General features: G+C 37.2%; 1 long non-coding RNA gene across 1 annotated transcript in view; it reads right to left on the bottom strand.

The window, feature by feature from the left end:
* LOC126585295 (uncharacterized) overlaps positions 1 to 17,444 on the bottom strand; it is a 49,442-nt gene that overhangs the window by 5,880 nt on the left and 26,118 nt on the right. The window lies entirely within an intron of this gene.

The following is a 17,444-nucleotide window of genomic DNA, read 5'->3' as shown; positions in this document are numbered from 1 at the left end:
TGAAACTACGTAAGCTTTTATGGTAATAAAAATATAACATGTTTCATAACATTAAATAATTCTATAACATGTTTCAGAACTTTAAATAATTAGTGTAGGGATAACACGTAATTAAGTTTCAAAAAAAGAAAAGAAAATAAGTAATCAAGCTGCATGAGGTAAGCATTTTGTTGTATATGTGCAAGCACTTGAAGCAGAATAAAAGTTGTTTGGACTTAAAATTTAACATTGGCCATGTTTGAGGCCTAATCTTGTTATTTAACACAACGCACATATGAGTCTTTATTTTGATAGAAGTGAACAATGTGCAAGCTTAAGAATTTGAAAGCACTTTGTATGTAAAATTGTGGGCGGCAAAACCCTCTTTCACATTGGGTTGTTACCTCAGTCGGTTTTTATAGAGGAAAAGCAACTTTCTAATGGCATTTCGATAATTTTGATGGGATGAAAGCTCAAGTTGCAGTGTAAATTCTTATCTCCTATCAGTAGTCACATTAACAACTAGGATGAGAGAGAATTACTTCGAAGGGAAGATGCTTGAACTAAAGGGAAAACTTGTTCTATATAAGGTAAAAGAAAGGTAGAAGACAAGGATACTCAACTCACAACACAAAAAAAAACTTTAAAGCTCTGCAACCTACCTTTACCAAATTGCTTTTATAATTCGACACATTTGCAATTGCGTTTAGTTTAAAAGCTCTGCTACATTGCTTGTAGTATCAATTTCCTGTATTAAAACTTCATTTGAAAGCACTTAAGTTACTAGCAAGAACTTACCCGACAACAATAGAACTTGCTCAAATAGGTTTTAACTTTGCCTGATTGATTGTATTTCTCATTTCCTTTCAAGTTATCTCTTTGTTGGTGAATATTTGATAAGTGTTCAATTTTATTTCCTTCATGTCTTTTCATTTTCATATAGTTTGTCATACATTCTATTGTTATACTTATATGTAGGGATGGGCAACAGTTATGGCGGACGGGTAACCGCGGTTATTTACCCATAACCGTTTATGCTCATACCTGCATAATCGTTTACCCGTTGGGTAATTGCCTAAACGGTTATACCCATACCCATAACCGTTTATAAACGGTTAACCATACCCATAACCGCATACCCATTTAATCGTAACCATTTAATATCCGTTTACCCATTTACCCTTTTTAACCCGTTTATCTTTTTTTTTACCATTACCCCTTTTTCACCCGTCTATATGTTTTTTAACAACTTGAAAATTAAAAAAAAATTGTCATAATTTTCTTTTTTTTTGACAATTAAACACCATTATACGTACATTCATCATACATTTCTGTATTTTAATTTTTTAAGTCCTTATACCATTCCAATAATTGAAATAATAGTTTACGGATGATATTTTTAACTGTTACCAATGAAGGTAATATAATATTTGCTAAGTATTCTTGGGTTACGAAAACTGTTTAGAAGATAGTATTCTTGGATTATTTAACCCATAATGTAAAGTATTAACATAACATATATCATGAGCTACATTATATTATAATTAGCTATATAAACCATGCACTATAGTCAATAGCATTGATATAAGTTTTGTCCGATAGAGAACATGGTTAGGAGAATGATTACACTTGTTGACCATGAATCATGTCTTTTCGGCAACAATCAAAAGATGCAACATTCAAATTGAAGAGATGTGATTGTTGGGTTAATAACACAACTTCCCATCTCCTGCCAAACAGCCACATATATATAATTTTATTTTTAAAATATTCAACATTACATATATAAAATCAATGGGTAAATGGTTACCCGTTTATAACCGTAGTTAATACCCATAACCACCCATTTAAATTTCACAGGTAAATAGTTATACCCATAACTGTAACCGTGAAGTTTAAATGGACGGGTAATCATGGTTACCCATAACCGCGGGTATTTTGCCCATCCCTACTTATATGAGAATTGCAAACTAAGTTGAAGCAAATTCTAATCAATTTGTGGTTATCACTTGGCATGAACAAAAAAAATATTTGAAGTCCTTTGCATAACATAGCATAGAAAATAACTTAACATATATTTTAACCCTTTTATCGTACAATCTCTTGATTAGAAGCTCGGTTTACTTGTGACGCAAGTTTACAATCTAACAATAATATTAATCAAAATTTATGTTGGTCTTAGCCAACAGTGACATGCCTGACAATAAATTAGGAAAAAAACAATAACATTCAAAAACTATTGTAAAGGGGTATTGATCCTTAACTTAATCCTTCCTTCCATACCTACTCACCACTACGCCAACAAGGCCCATTGTCTATTTAAGTGCAAAGTAAAACTTAAATCCCTATACTTTCCTACTACTTTGCTAATCATAGGGAACTCTAACCTTGGTAAATCAAAGTCAATGCGACCACCATGAGTAATGTTATTCATACCATATTTTTAGAGTGCATTTTTGCTCACCACCATTTAGCAGTGTATGCTCACCGCCTTTTTTATCACCGTTAGATGAGTTTGAATTTTGAGATTTGTGCCTATCTACTACATGAATCTCAAAATTCAAACTTATCTAACTGTGATAAATAGGGTGGTGAGCATACACCACATTAAATGGCGGTGAGCAAAAATGCTCCCTATATTTTTATACCACATTTCTATACCACCTTAGGTGGCATTTGATGTGGACAGCCACATCATTTGAAAAATTTGCAAAACCCAAGGAAAGAAAGGAGAAAGACTCCTCGTATACCACAATCATCATTTAATTAACTAGTTTTTCTTAATTATTAGTTTATTAAATAATTAACTAAATTTAAAAATCTGATTAATTCAAATGATGTAGTTGTCCACATCAAATGCCACCTAAGGTGGTATGAAAATTTGATACAAAAACATGGTATGAATAGCATTACTCGACCACTATATACTCAACCCTAAGTTCCAAAGCGAGATGCATACTTGCTAACAGTCTCGTATTTTTCCTAGTTGTTCGACACTTTGAATTTGAAACGTAGAGCATATTCAAATTCCATGCAGTCACAGGTAATGATAAGCAATTTAGCTCTGCTTCTGTTGGATAGCCCATTCATAAATAGGCTCCATTGCCCGAATGTTGCTTCCGGGTAATGGTCCTCGAGTCTATCATAATGGCCTTACCTACGTGTGACGGAGTGAACTCAACTGTAAAGTCTACCATTTCCTACTCATTTTGAGCATGCGTTGCTTTAAATTGTATAACAAAACCTCCTAGCTTAATCGTTTATTTAATCACTCGTCTCGAGACCTTCGATTGTTCAATACTTGTCATAATGGGTAGCTGGTAAGAATCACTATTGAGTGTGCTTGGAAGTTTGCCCAGAGCTTTTAAGCAGACATAATGAGAGCGAGCACAAGCTTCTCTACCTTTGGATGACAACCTTTGCTTCTATCAGTGCTTGACTTACGCAGTATACTAGTTGTTGCACTTGCTCTTCCTCTCTTATGAGCACTGAACTCATGGCTGATGGTGACACATACAAATATATGTACAGGGGTTTGCCTTGTAACGGTTTAGACACAAGATGATCGGCCTATATGAGCCTTCAAATTATCAAAAGCTTGCTGACATTCAGATATCCGCTATATAATCCGTACAACTCCTCTAAGTGCTTTAAAGAAAGGTAAGAAGCAATCAGTTGATCATTAGACAAAATGGTTAAGAGCATCGACTCAACCGATAAGCTATGTATCTCCTTTTTCGTGCGTGAAAGTGTTAGATTTATGAGCGCCATGATTTTTCTGGGTTATCGTCAATCCCTTTCTAACTTACCATGAACCCTAAAATTTTACTCGAGTTAACCGCGAAGGCATACTTGGTGGAGTTCATCTTCATTTAGTAAGCATATAGAATCTTTAATACTTTGGCCAACTTGGCTAAGTGTTGGTTCTCTTCCCGCTCTTAACGAGCATGGTCATCAACATATACTTCTAGAATCTTGCCAACGTGTTTGGCAAACATTTGATTTACCAACCATTGGTATGTAGCCCATGTATTCTTGAGCACAAGGGGCATCACGTCCCAACAATAGAGGCCTCCATCGGTAATGAATGTCGTGTCATTTTGGTCGGCCGAGTGCATACATAACTAGTTGTACCTTGATTATGCATTGAGAAGGCTCAAAAGCTCTTGGTCGGCAGTTGCATCTATCGGGTGGTTGATACGAGGTAAAGGGAAGCTCTCCTTAGGGCATGCTCCATTCAGGTCGGTATAATCTATGCACATGAGCCATTTGATAGGACGTTCAGCTGCCTCGATCTTCTTTACCATGATCACGTTGGCTACCTGCCTTAGGTAATCCACTTTCCTAATGAATCTTATGTCTAGCAACTTGTCACTTCCACCTTCATGGCTTCATGGCGCTTGGTATCATCTCTTATGTCATACTGGTTTACAGTACGAGTCAAGGCTAAGGCGGTGGGATATAACTCTTAAATTAATGCTAGTTATGTTTACGTAGGACCATGCAGAGACATTTGTATGCACTCTTAGAAAGCAGACCATTTCTGGTTGTCCCAGTTTCACGTTGTAGGATGAGAGGCAATCTAAAACCATGAAGTTGGTCGTGAGGTTGGCTTTTTTAGGGTAAATGTGGGACTATGATTTTCCAGGGCCGGAGTAAGGTTGATCCAAATAATGCTACCTTAGAAGTTCGTTCATGGACTCACGATTTTCGGACGAAACTGTATCAAACGAAGTAGGATGCCACTGATGAGTTCATATTATACTACATATTTTACCCTAATCTTAGTATTAATTTATTGGTTATTTTTTGAGATTTTGATGCTTTGAATTATTTTTCCAATGTAGGATATTTGAATTCCTCTTGAGCGAAAAGTGATCAAACGGATGAATTATAGAGTGATTCCAATTGGAGGATGTTCATGAGTCTTTCAAGATGATTGTAGCAAAGTTTCAGATTTTTCTACCAAGCCATTTGACCATGGCCAAGAAAAGAAGGCCCAACGCGTAGCTTTCCTAGATTGACGTTTATAGACGTTTATAGACGTTTTGATCATTTTGGAGGTGAAGATGGCATATTTTGAGGAAGATTCATTCTGAGGATTTGTTAGGGACGACTTAAGCTTTAAAAAGAGACGTTTTAGGACAAAATTGGAGTTGATTTGGTCGGTCAAAGTTTGATTTTATGAGAAGTCTGAATTTCAGTTTAAATAGGAAACCTTTTATTTTCTAGTTATCTTATTCTATTATGTTTCCTAGTTTTTAGAATACCTTTTCTATGAAGGATTTTATTTTCTAGTAGTATAAATAAGGCTATTTAGCCATAAGAGAACGCACGCACTAATTTGGATAATTTCATACTTTTTACCTACAAGGTGTTTTCTATCCATGTTCTTAATAATATTTTGTTTTATGGTTGTTCGTAACTAATTTCCGTTTACTTGGGCAATGCCTTGAGCCTTAGCATGAATACGTAGTTTTTATTTAATTGCTTATGATATTATGCATGCATACTTTGAATTATTAATCACTGTGTTTAAACTATCTCTATATCTTAATGCTTAGCTACCATTAGGATTAGATAAGTAATCAGATGCAATTCGGTCGGAATGCCATTGGAGGATTGAGTATTGCTTCTTGTGATTGATAGTTGTAATTTCACTTAGGGCGAATGCCATGTCTTAAGGATTGCATGTAAGAAACTTAATGTGAGTTTCATAAAACATTTGACAAGTGTAATATTATAAGTTAAGTGAGTTATATATATTGAATTTAGCCTAACTAATGCACTAATGCAGTTTCCAGAGTTAAGACTTGGAGGGAAACCTAAGGAGATTCAAATTGATTTGCATCAAACAGTTACATTGAAGATGTAACTGGTGGTAACTCCTTTCTTGATGGGAGGAAGGAACTACTACAAGTATATATATATATAGCGATATGGTCCATTCTCTCAGTGAAAATATATTACCACTTCAGATTTTGACATGAACTCGTCCCATTGAGAGTTTGGTAATGCTATTGATTTCACAAGAGAGAAGAAGGTTGTAGTCGCATGCAGGTTAGCGCCTCTGCCACTCAAGCGGTGGATTCTATTAGTGCTTTTCCAAATTTATTTATCAAAACCTTTTCCTTTTGATCTGATTTCTTCTTAATTGATTACTAGTTGTTTTTCCTAGATTACTTTTATTAAATTCATTTTTATTACATTTAAATTCAAAAACAACCCTTTGCAATCTTTGTTTTCAAATAATTAACTAAGATTTTGATTTTGCATAAATTGTTTTATATAATCCATGTGGAAACAACCTTACCTAAGTCGTTTATACTACAACTACCTTGTTCTCTTGCAAGTATTTTTAAGTGTTTTTATCCCTACTTTTGCAGGTGGTAAAAATCCTATCAGCCATCATGACTTTACTCTGAGGCACTCCAAGCGACATTGTTGGGTGACCATGCTTTTTCTGCAAGATACGCAATTTGATCTAGTTATGGACTCAATCAAATCATATAAGTCTTAGAGTCTCTACGATTTAGGAATAGGTATGCGCTGCAAGTAATCACACTCATAAGAGGACGCAATACCTACTTACTAGATATCCTCTCGGATTCTCCTGGCTTAGAACAAGGATTATATCCTAAAAATGTCTCTTTCCCACAGTATAAATACACCCACCTAGGGTTCATCTATGGTAACACAATCGATACACTAGAATTCTCTTGCCCACTGCTTGAGTCCAAAATCATTCAATAACTTGACCGTCAGATAGCCTTTAGCCGGATCACCCCCCAAAGGTTTGCTTACAGTTATTTCTATTTTGCAAGTTGTTCCAGACTACATGGATTTGTGCTCAACCGCCATTTACAAAGGTTGTTCTAGACTACATAGATTTATGCTTAACCTTCGCTCATGGAGGTGTGCAGATTTGGTTCCAACAAATGGTGCTTTCATTGAGAAAGAACCCATATTCTTCTTGACCAGACCATTCCCTAATAAACATTTCAACTAAAGAAAACTCAATTAACTCCCTCGTCAACCTGTTTGGCGAAGAAGGCTTGCCCTTTGATGCATTAGCTATCCTTGGGGTAAGAAGTTCGTTGCCTCCAACTACTACAGCAACGCCTGGAGCCAACGACAACGCCTGGAGCCAACGACAATCCTTAAGGGATGACAGCCACATATAAGGAAGAAAGATATCTAGTAAAAGGACATCCCCCTTCTATGGATCAGATTTGGGAAACTCTAACCAAAATTAGCACTTCTGTCGAAAATATGTAGAAGAGCCAGACCAACGCTCATGTTGAAGGCCATTCCAACTTTGTGGACATGGAAAAATGAATGAAAAACTTAGAGAACTTGAGTGGGACAACGTCTCATACCCAAATCCTCGTCTTTGGATTTAGAAGCAGTGTTCTAAAAATCGGCCTAGGTGGTGCCTAGACGCTGGGCGGTGGCTGGCCATGGGGATTAACTCAAAATCGGGAGAAAAATCGGGACATGAATTAGGCGGCCTCCGAAACAGCCTGGGCGGCCTAGGCGGGCGACTGAGTGGCCTACGGGGTCCAGGAATTTCAGTTTTGTTCTTTTATTTCAAGAATGCAGATCAGCTGCAATCTTGTCTTTCTGGTTTTTGGTTCACGGTTTGGCAAAAGGATGAAGACGATGAAAGATGACTTTCTTTCTCTCTCTCTCTCTCTTTGTTTCACACCACGTACACGGGACATTCTTATTTAATTTTTTTTCTTAGTTTCCCTCCAATCAAATTTTGACAGCATGCATCAAGTTGCTTGCTTTTTGTCAAAAGCCATAGACTGTCAGTCTTGCATATTGATTTTTCTTGTAAAAAATGATGGGGTGTGAGTCCCTACATCCAAACACCTTTATTTCTCTTTAAATTAAACATAAAAAAATATTTTTTTTAAATTACTATGAACCACCCACCCATATTCACATCAGACCACCTAACTCACGTGGGATTTTTACTTTTATTTTTTTTTTAAATTAGATATAATCATTCAAAATGTATTAAGTTATATGGCATATATGCTTAATGTGTTTTTAAATTTTGGACTTATTAGATACTTTTTTTTGCATTTTATCCATAGATTTCATACAAGTATAATTGTGTATAAGTGTCAATATGTATTATTTATAAGATATACAAAAAATTTATCTAAATCCGCCTAGGCCGCCTAGACCCTGCCTAGCCGCCTAGGTGCTAGGCGCTAGCCTGCTGCCCGACTAGCGCCTAGCGTTTTTTAGAACCTTGTTTGGAAGCATAAACACCATAACCCCATAAGGCGACCTTATAACATCTTCAATCATTCAGGCATCAGCAAACACCGTAAGCCCCAAGAGAAGTCCTTTTGACAATAAACGGATCCCAGACGCACATACAGGGGAAGGAACCCAGAATCCGGAAAAACCTCCTTAAAGCACCTCGGGAGTACTGAGAGCAAAACCTCGCCGTTTAAGGTTCAATGAACCCGAGGTTCTTGGGAATTAAGAACAACGATATTCTCTAAACGAAGATAACCAAGCAAATCTCATCTATCTCCGCACACCGAGCAAGCTGATGGTCTGAATTAGGACACATTTTTTAGGAACGATCAAAAGAGTTCCTCCGCCAGAAAAATTCTCTCCACCAAGGTTCAAGTCAATTTGCGGTGACTCTGACCCCAACTACCATATCATATATTATAGAAACGACATGGCGTTATATAGCAACAATGACACCTGGATGTGAAGATGTTCTCGTTTACCTTGGAGGGCCTTACTATAAGATGGTATTCAAAATTACCGGCCAGGTCCATAGACTGCTTTGAAACTTTGGCTGACTTATTTACAAACACTTATTATGTATACCGCGATGTTCAGAAACGCCATGAAACTATGTTCAGGATACTCCCTCAGACTAGAGATGAAAGTCTTAGAGCCTATTTGAAACGCTTCCGAGCAAAGTTGGTTAAGGTGGAAAAACCAGACGATAAACTCGTAACTATAGCATTCAAGTGAGACATCTATGTCTATTCACCTCTTTCCCAGAATTTGTATAGGAAAAAGTAGGACTATGTTACTCTAGCAGAGTGCTTCAATAAAGCAGGCGATATGACTGATTGGGACGACAAGAGTCGAATAACAACCATTGAGTCGGACTACTCTAGAAAAATCGACATAAGAATGATGAACAAAGACACTCCCCGACCTTCTCCTCGATAGGTCTTGAGAGGAAGGCGCTGATACGAGAAAGTCCCACCAAAACCTAAACAATATACAACCCTGAATACTGCTAGTAATAACATCTTCCACAACATAAAGGATAAACCCTTCTTTTGACGCCCAAAACTACTCTCAGAACATCTGGCTAAGAAAAACCAGAGCAAATATTGCTCTTTCCACAAGAGTACTGGCCACGCCACTAGGTTGCTAAGCGTGAATGGATCATATCGAGGAACTGCTGGATCAGGGGCACTGCTGGGAATTCATTAGGGATAAGGAAAAGAAAGAATAATCAGTACCCAGGGAAAAAGATCGGTCGAATAAACACACTGATGATGATGACTGACGGCCTGTAAAGAAACTAACCCTTAATATAAACTTCAACTGTGAAAGACGGATGTAGGCAGCAGAAAGGGTCGTAAAAATGATTAAGGATGAAAGTCTTAGAGCCTATTTGAAGCGTTTCTGAGAAGAGTTCACTGAGGTGGAACAACCAGACGACAAACTCGTAAATATGGGCATTCAAGCGAGGCCTCAATGTCCACTCACCTATCTCCCAGAAGTTGAACAAGAAGAAGTAGGACTACGCTACTCTAGCTGAGTGTTTCAATATCTCGGACGATTTGAATGATTGGGACGACAAAAGTTGAAAGACAACCATTGAGCCGGACAACTTTAGGAAATCTGACAGAATGATGGACAGAGGCACTCCCCTACTTTCTTTGCGACATGTCATGAGAGAAGGACACCGAGACAAGCAAGTCCCATCAAAACCTAAACAATATATAGCCCTGAATACCGCCATTAATAACATTCTCTATAGCATAAATGATAAACCCTTCCTCTAACACCCAAAATTACTCCCGAAACATCTAGTTAAGAAAATCCCAAATGAATATTGATCTTTCCATAAGTACTGGCCACACCACCAGAGATTGTTGAGCGTATAGGGATCATATCAAGGAACTGTTGGATCAAGGGCACTACTGGGAATTCTTTGGGGATAAGGGAAATAAAGAATATTTAGTCAAACCTAAGCAAATAGATCGGTCGGATAAACATACTGATAATGAAAACTAACGGCCTGCAAAGAAACTGACCCTTAACATAAACTTCATTCGTTAAAGATGGATATAGGCAGTAGAAGGGGTTGTGAGAAATCCAGTACCAATCACTCCAAAATGGATGCCTCGTCGTCACGTCAAGATTTAATAAAAGTAAAAGGTAACACAAACTACACATGGTTTGATTTTCTTCCCAGATATCTCTGAACCCAATCACAACGCCGCTATTTGCACGAAGACAAGTACACGGAGAACTCATCTCCTAATGCCCCACCATAGGCTTATCGTCAAAAGTGATCCCTGGTGTAATTTTTATGTCATATCATTGTTTCCTTACAACTACACTAGTGATTTGATTCTCTATCCTAGGGATATGTAGGCAATTATTCTCGAAGTCAATCACACCCTTTTGTAAACCAACTTTATTTGGATCATCAATAAAGAGTGTATGTTCGTCTTAAATGTGTGTTTTTTCTTTATTTTTTAGTGTTGCAGGGACCTTACTCATTCAGAACAGGGCCCTAACTTTGAAAACTTCACAACAGTGCAAGTCTAAAAATGTTTAAAGTTACACTGTCAGATGAGCTTCATTTAGCCCAATCTGTCTGGAATGGTTAACAGCTTGGGAAACTCGAACGGTAATAAGTGCGACAACAATTGGTAGACTAATGGGAACATGGGCCTTGACCAAGAAGTCGAATGCACACTTCGACTTTTGGAAAGTTTATGCAACCAACAAGGTTGTTGGTTATAACATTCAAACCAGGCTCTACGCCATTTGAGGGAATAGTCGAAGGGTGATCTGGAACTCATCCAAATGTGGCTCTAAAATCTGACCCTGAGTACAACTACTCTTATCAAAGACCAAATTACTAAGTTAAGTAAGCTTTGCAACACCAAGTGTTAGCAGGTTCTGATGTGGCATCTAGACTAAGTAATCAACAAAAGGAATTTATTCCAACGGAGTTCCGATACACATAAATTTTTTAGTCAAACCAATCAAAGTAGTCCTATAGGAAATGCTCAAATCTGACACTTAAGGTCTGACAAAATGATTCAAAAAATGTTTATGACCCACAGGCAGACGACCGCATCTCAAACGAACTTTCGTCTAAAGATTCACTAGAGACAAACGGGCAACACGAGCTAAAAGGTACACACCTGTCGAGCATCATGTTGTAACAAGATTCGAAGAACCCCCAAAAAGAGAATAAGAATGGAAAAAGCATGGAAGGACATTCCTGATAAAAGAAATATCGTCCTCTCCAATCTAGCGTGAAGAGCAGAAACAAAGCAAGGGGTTCTTCATGGGTCTCAACACCTGGTATCGGAGTAAGATGGTACTTTGAAGATTACGATAGGTACCTTTACAAGCGCTGAGTTTGGGAGATGATGTTTATCAACATGTTTAATGAGGGCAGTTATACTTTATCCTTAGCCTATAAACTCACCCATGCTTCGCCTTGCTTCTTATTATTCCAAAGTTAGCTTACGCTGGAAAGTTAGCTAAATTAGGGACATGCCTAGAAAAATATGAGGAACAAGAAAGGAATACCTTCAGACAAAGTTAAAAAGATTCAAAACCCAGACAGGGGAAAGTGTTCAATGAGTGGGACATGCTCCCATTCTAGCCTGGCAAAACATAAAGAAAAATAACTACTCCACAGCATTGGAGTCCCTTACGTCCTTAAGATTAACTGAAGAGTAACCAAGAAGGGGAGTATCAATAGCAACAAGACCTTTCTTCTTTGTCTGTTTCTCAGACTCTAAAGAATATTCACTCTGCTCCGATAAGGTGAGCATCGATGCATCGACCGCAAGTGAGAAAGGAACAGGGAAATCAATAACCTGTATTTCATTCAGCAAACGAGTAGCCTCCCACTGATTACGATGGTCCTGACTAGTATAGCCATCAAGATAACCCTGATTGTACTCAAGGATAATGTCCTCTTAGTATTGTTGTCGTGGCTCTGCGACCTCCACTTTATTCTGCTAAGAAGATTCTATTTGGATTTTCTCTATACGGCACACTTCATCTTGAGATGCATAGACCTTTTTGCATCGCACAAACTCTACTTCAATGCCAACGCCCTCTCTGCTTCTTCCAAACGCGTACTCAAGGCCTCCCTTTCAACATTCCAAGCTTATTATGTGACTAGTAACATCTTGATCCTAGTACTTCTCTCTTGCAAGTCTTACACAGCCTTGATCTTGCATCCTAACTCACTCTTAGAAGCGGGCTCAAGTTGGGAGTTCTCATTTGCTTGGGCCCAGATATGAGCTTCAGTTTAGGCGTTTTCCTGGAAGAGATAAACTAAGGTAGGAATAAGAAAAACGGAGCACATAAATAACAAAGGACATGAAAGATTGAGGAGACTAACTGTGTATTTTCTTTGATAACACATCTCCCTAAGATCCTTCGCAGTTTGGATTTCCCTGGAATCGACATAAGCGATAACTGAGAAAATCAAAGCCTGAACATATCCCGCATCTTGAAGACCACTTGAATATAGGGAAAGCAGCTCCGAACTGGCAACGGGCTTGATCACAAAGTGAGGCACCTTAATAGATATTCTTTTACTAGTATCAAGTAAAATGGATGATGTGTCAGGTGCCAGGGTATTCGGTCCACCTTGGAGTTTGATTATCAATAACGACAGTTATAGAATCAGGAGTTGAGAATGCGAATGGTTGTGATTGCTTTTTCAACAGCCATCGTGCTGGCTTTGGCATCTTCAGAATGACGGATTTACCTTTTCCTTCACCTAGGTTCACAGAAATTTGCTGCAAATTGTCTTAAATCACGGAGGCAAGGCTCATAGTCTCTAAAACCTTATCTAAATAGATCATAAGGCCATTTGCTGACTTGGTTTTTCTCTTAGATGCTTTGCCCGGAGCCGCATTCGAAGGTGAATATTCAGTTCCCCTTTTCCTTTTCTTTTTCTCTACTTCAAGGGCATCTTTAGAAGGCTTTGAAGACTTTAGTGAGTCTTCGGACTTGACCCACGCAAGGTTAGGAATAGGAACTTAGAACAGAGGTCAATGAGGCCCTGATGTGAAAATAAACTTAATACACAAATGAAACCCTCTTTTGACAATTGTAGTATATGTATAAGTAGGGATTGTTCTGGACCGGGGATTAGGAGGGATTGCTAATCTAATTGAAACTGACTTAAAAACACAAAAATAAACTTAAAAACACTTAACAAGACTCACAAGACTCAAAACAAACTTAAAAGACTCAAAACAGCACAAAACAACCAAATAGACTCAAAATTGACTCTAGGGAGTTATTTGGACGAAAATTGGTTTTAACTTGAGTCAAGACACTTAAAAACACAAACCAAAACAGATTTTAACTAATCTAACACTTCAAAGTAAAGGGGGATTGGGTTTTGGATGAAAATAAAGTAAAACAAACAAATTAAAGACTAAAACAGATTTTGGACAAAATTGGGAAATTGGATGGGTGATGGTCTAGCTAGAAGGTCCTTCTCCACACATGACACACTTGCATACAAATCAATCTCCAATTTCTTTTCAATAAACCATGAACCTCAACGCCCCAGATTAACCGTGAATTGCACTAATTAACCCTAAGATTTTCCTAATTTCATTGAATTGGATGATTGCATACAACAATCCAAAGCATTCCCCACAAGTTCCCTACATGAATTTCATAATAGAGATACAAGCAAAGATCATTAAGTTCTATGAAAATCATAAGCATTGACGAGGCACTTGTAACTATGAATTGCATGAACCTTATGCCAAGAATTTACTTAACGCGATTGTGACTAGCAACCTTCACTACTTGTGAATATAAGTTCATAACGATTAGGTGAAAATCCCTTATATTCTAGCATCAAATTCATGCATGCAAACTAAGTGTCGACCCTCAATCAACATACAAGAATAAGCTTTAAATAAATAGTTAAGCAAATTGCATTCACAATATATCAAATCGCAATTGAAAGTAATCAATTCATATTGCAAGTATAATCATGGTTTCGAACTCCCCTCTAACTATAAAGAAATTAGTTCCTCATGTTCGCAATTAAACAAAGATAACTTGAATTAAACATTGAAAACAAAGATAGAATACACCTAGAAACACTCCAGATGGCTCATTCTTCTCCTTCCTTAGCTGCGGCACAAGAGGATTGTGGTGGATGGTGTGGTGGATGGATGTAGGTGATTTATGGTAGAGGGTGGTGGTTTAATTGCTGCACAAAGGTTTGTATTTATAGGGCTAGGGAAATCCACGAATTTCTGAAGGAAAGGAATGTGTATTTGGCACAATTCATGAAGGAAAGGGACTAGGGTTTACCAAAATCTGAAGGGAAAAGGATTGCATAATCCTAAGGGAAAAGGATTGTAGGTTCTAGGGCTTCTAGAAAGGGTCTAGGCGCCAGATTTTTAGGTGCTTCTAGAAAATATGTTTTAGCACCAATTTAGGGGTTCTAGAAGGATAAAGGTTGTAGAATCTGAAATATATAGTTTAAATGCATACTTATCCCTTAGAAATAGCTGGAATTAAGGCACAAATTGATTTGGATAAGATAGGACAAGATAAGGTTAGGTTAGGCAAGGATAAGATAAGATAAGGTTGGATAAGGTTTTGGATAATGTTCCTTCTTTTGAGCTGATTTCTTATCTTCCTTGACATGGATTTATTTCTTCACTCTTTTCAGCACATTCCTAGCCTCTTGAACTTCAAATTCATCCATCCATCTTGCTCCATTCATAAGCTATCCATTTGGTGCCCAAAACTACCTCAAAATGCTCCAAATTGCACTTTCTTGCCAACTTTGTCATATGGACCTACAAACACACGAAAATAGCTTAAAACACTATAATAAACACAAACAAACTATGAAAATGCAAGAAAACATCTAACTAAGTCGCATAAATATGCTTCTATCAGGCCCTCCCTCTTATATGCAGTTTCTTTATCTGGCACGCTAAGCCACTTCCAACTCCGGTATGGAGAGAGGATAAGTTTAAACGCTTTATTTATAAGCTCAAGGTGGCACTGGCCGAGATTCTGATCAATGTCTTGTATGGAATGTCACTTCCAGGTTTATAAGGGATTCTCGGTTCAGATATGTCACCCTCCCAGTTTCCTTCTATAAAGAGAATATCTCTATACTAGTCCTTATCGTGACATGGAAGATCGGTGATATAGGCAAGCCATCGAAGTGTGAATTGAGATTGAAAAATGTAACGGATACTGGCGTTCTTCTGGAGTTGATAAAGAACAAGAAATTCAGATAAACCCAGCTCAGCATGGAACCAATCATTCAGACTGTTAAAACATGAGATAATACAAACAGAGGTTGGGGTGAGATTGCAGAGACTGACTGGAAAATGAACAAGAATCTTCTTCCATAGTGGCGATAAAGGGAACCTTAATCCAGAATCAAGATAGCAAGGGTGGATTTTGGTATAGGGACGATCGGGTATTTGGACTTAGGAAGATCTGCAGCCACATTCTCATTGTCTTCCCACCAAAATGAATTGACTGAAATTAGTTTTTCTTCCATTGATATTTTGATTCTTGGCATGTAGTAGGATATAAAACCAAGTTGACACATAAAAGAATCAAGACATGCACAATCTCTTATTTAGAAGTCAAATAACTTAAGGTGCAAGTAACACTTAACTTGCTCAAAAGACTATCATTGGTAGAATCCAACAATGGCACACTTATATGATACTATATATTATTTAACTTGAATTTTCTACTTAACCTTTCATTGACATTGGTATAAAACCGTAAAAATAGAACCTATGGTTCATTAGGGGCATCATCAGTTGCATTGGATTCCGTATTATTTCTTTGTAAGAAGAAAAATATGATATTTTTTTTAGTTTTGTTTTTTTTCCACACATCTAATATCATGTGGTGTGGAGATGTCATGTTCTTACAACAAACTTCTTTTGTCGCGTTACTTAAATCTCTCATAAAACATAATTTTGGCACATTCAATTCATAAAACTCCTTTATGCGAGTACTGTTATATATGAAATGTGAATTGTTATTACAAGACCAAGTCAATGTTTGGTAGCTTAATTGGAGTACTATAGATATAGAATAGTGCTATTTAGACATTCGTTTTACTTTTCACACACCCTTGTTAATTTTTTACCATTGATCTTCTTCAATTTATTCAATCTAACAGTTGAAAATTGAAAGGGGTGTGTAAGAAGCAAAATAGAGTGTGTGAATAACGTTATCCTATATATATCGCATCATGTTAAAAGATTTCAATTCTTAACGCAAAATAAGAAAGCAAACCACATTACCGATTATTTACTAGTACACAGGCCATGTATACAAGTAAACTTAACATACGCAAATCGCTGCATTTCTTTTAAAAAATAATAGTGAAAATGATAGTAGCTAGGTTCTTTTTTTTAATTAAAAAACATTACAATCTTCTAAGAGAACGCTACTAATGATGTATGGGAGTTCCTCAAATCAGAAAAACTCATACTTAAAAGAAGTTGTTCCTCTTCCTTCTCCACTAAAGCAAAATTCTAGGATGTTTAAGAGTATGGTCCGGGTGTTTTAATAGTTAGATTATAATTTTTGTATTTTTAATAAAGATATATCAATTAAAACACTCGAAAAAGACCAACACCATAAATAGTGGATTCTTCGGAATTATCTTCATGTTGCATGGCATGCCGTTAATTCAATGGTGAATACCTTGGAATTGTGCCATAATGAGCCAATCATATTCATAGGCGACAAGACCAACACCATGGAATCCGATTTGAATTATCCGAAGGATTCCTTATATATTAGGTTTTTTGTTGTGGTCTATTTTATCTGACAGATGGACTAGGGCCGGCGGCAGAGAGAGAGAGGAGAGAGATGTGTGTTTGTAGAATTGTAGGGGAATGTGTGTGTTGTTATCCCTCCTACATTGTGCCTTTATTTATAGTAGTAAAGGGAGAGAAGATATTCCTTCTCCTCCAAGTAATACAAGTTGTAATAGGAAAGGATAACTAGAATCAAATCTTATCTAGGATTTACACAATCATACTTAAACTAGGAATGTTTACAACACTCCCCCTTGAGTGGGTAAATACTCAAGGTAGATTCAGCATCATGCAGAAGTTGAGGAAGTCGACTCGTTGGCATTGATTCCAAGGAACAACGCTTATTCTCAA

This window comes from Malus sylvestris, chromosome 10 (assembly GCF_916048215.2).
Source record: "Malus sylvestris chromosome 10, drMalSylv7.2, whole genome shotgun sequence".
Classification (NCBI taxonomy): domain Eukaryota; kingdom Viridiplantae; phylum Streptophyta; class Magnoliopsida; order Rosales; family Rosaceae; genus Malus; species Malus sylvestris.
Note: the sequence above shows the minus strand (reverse complement) of the source record. Positions and strands in the feature narration are given on the sequence as shown.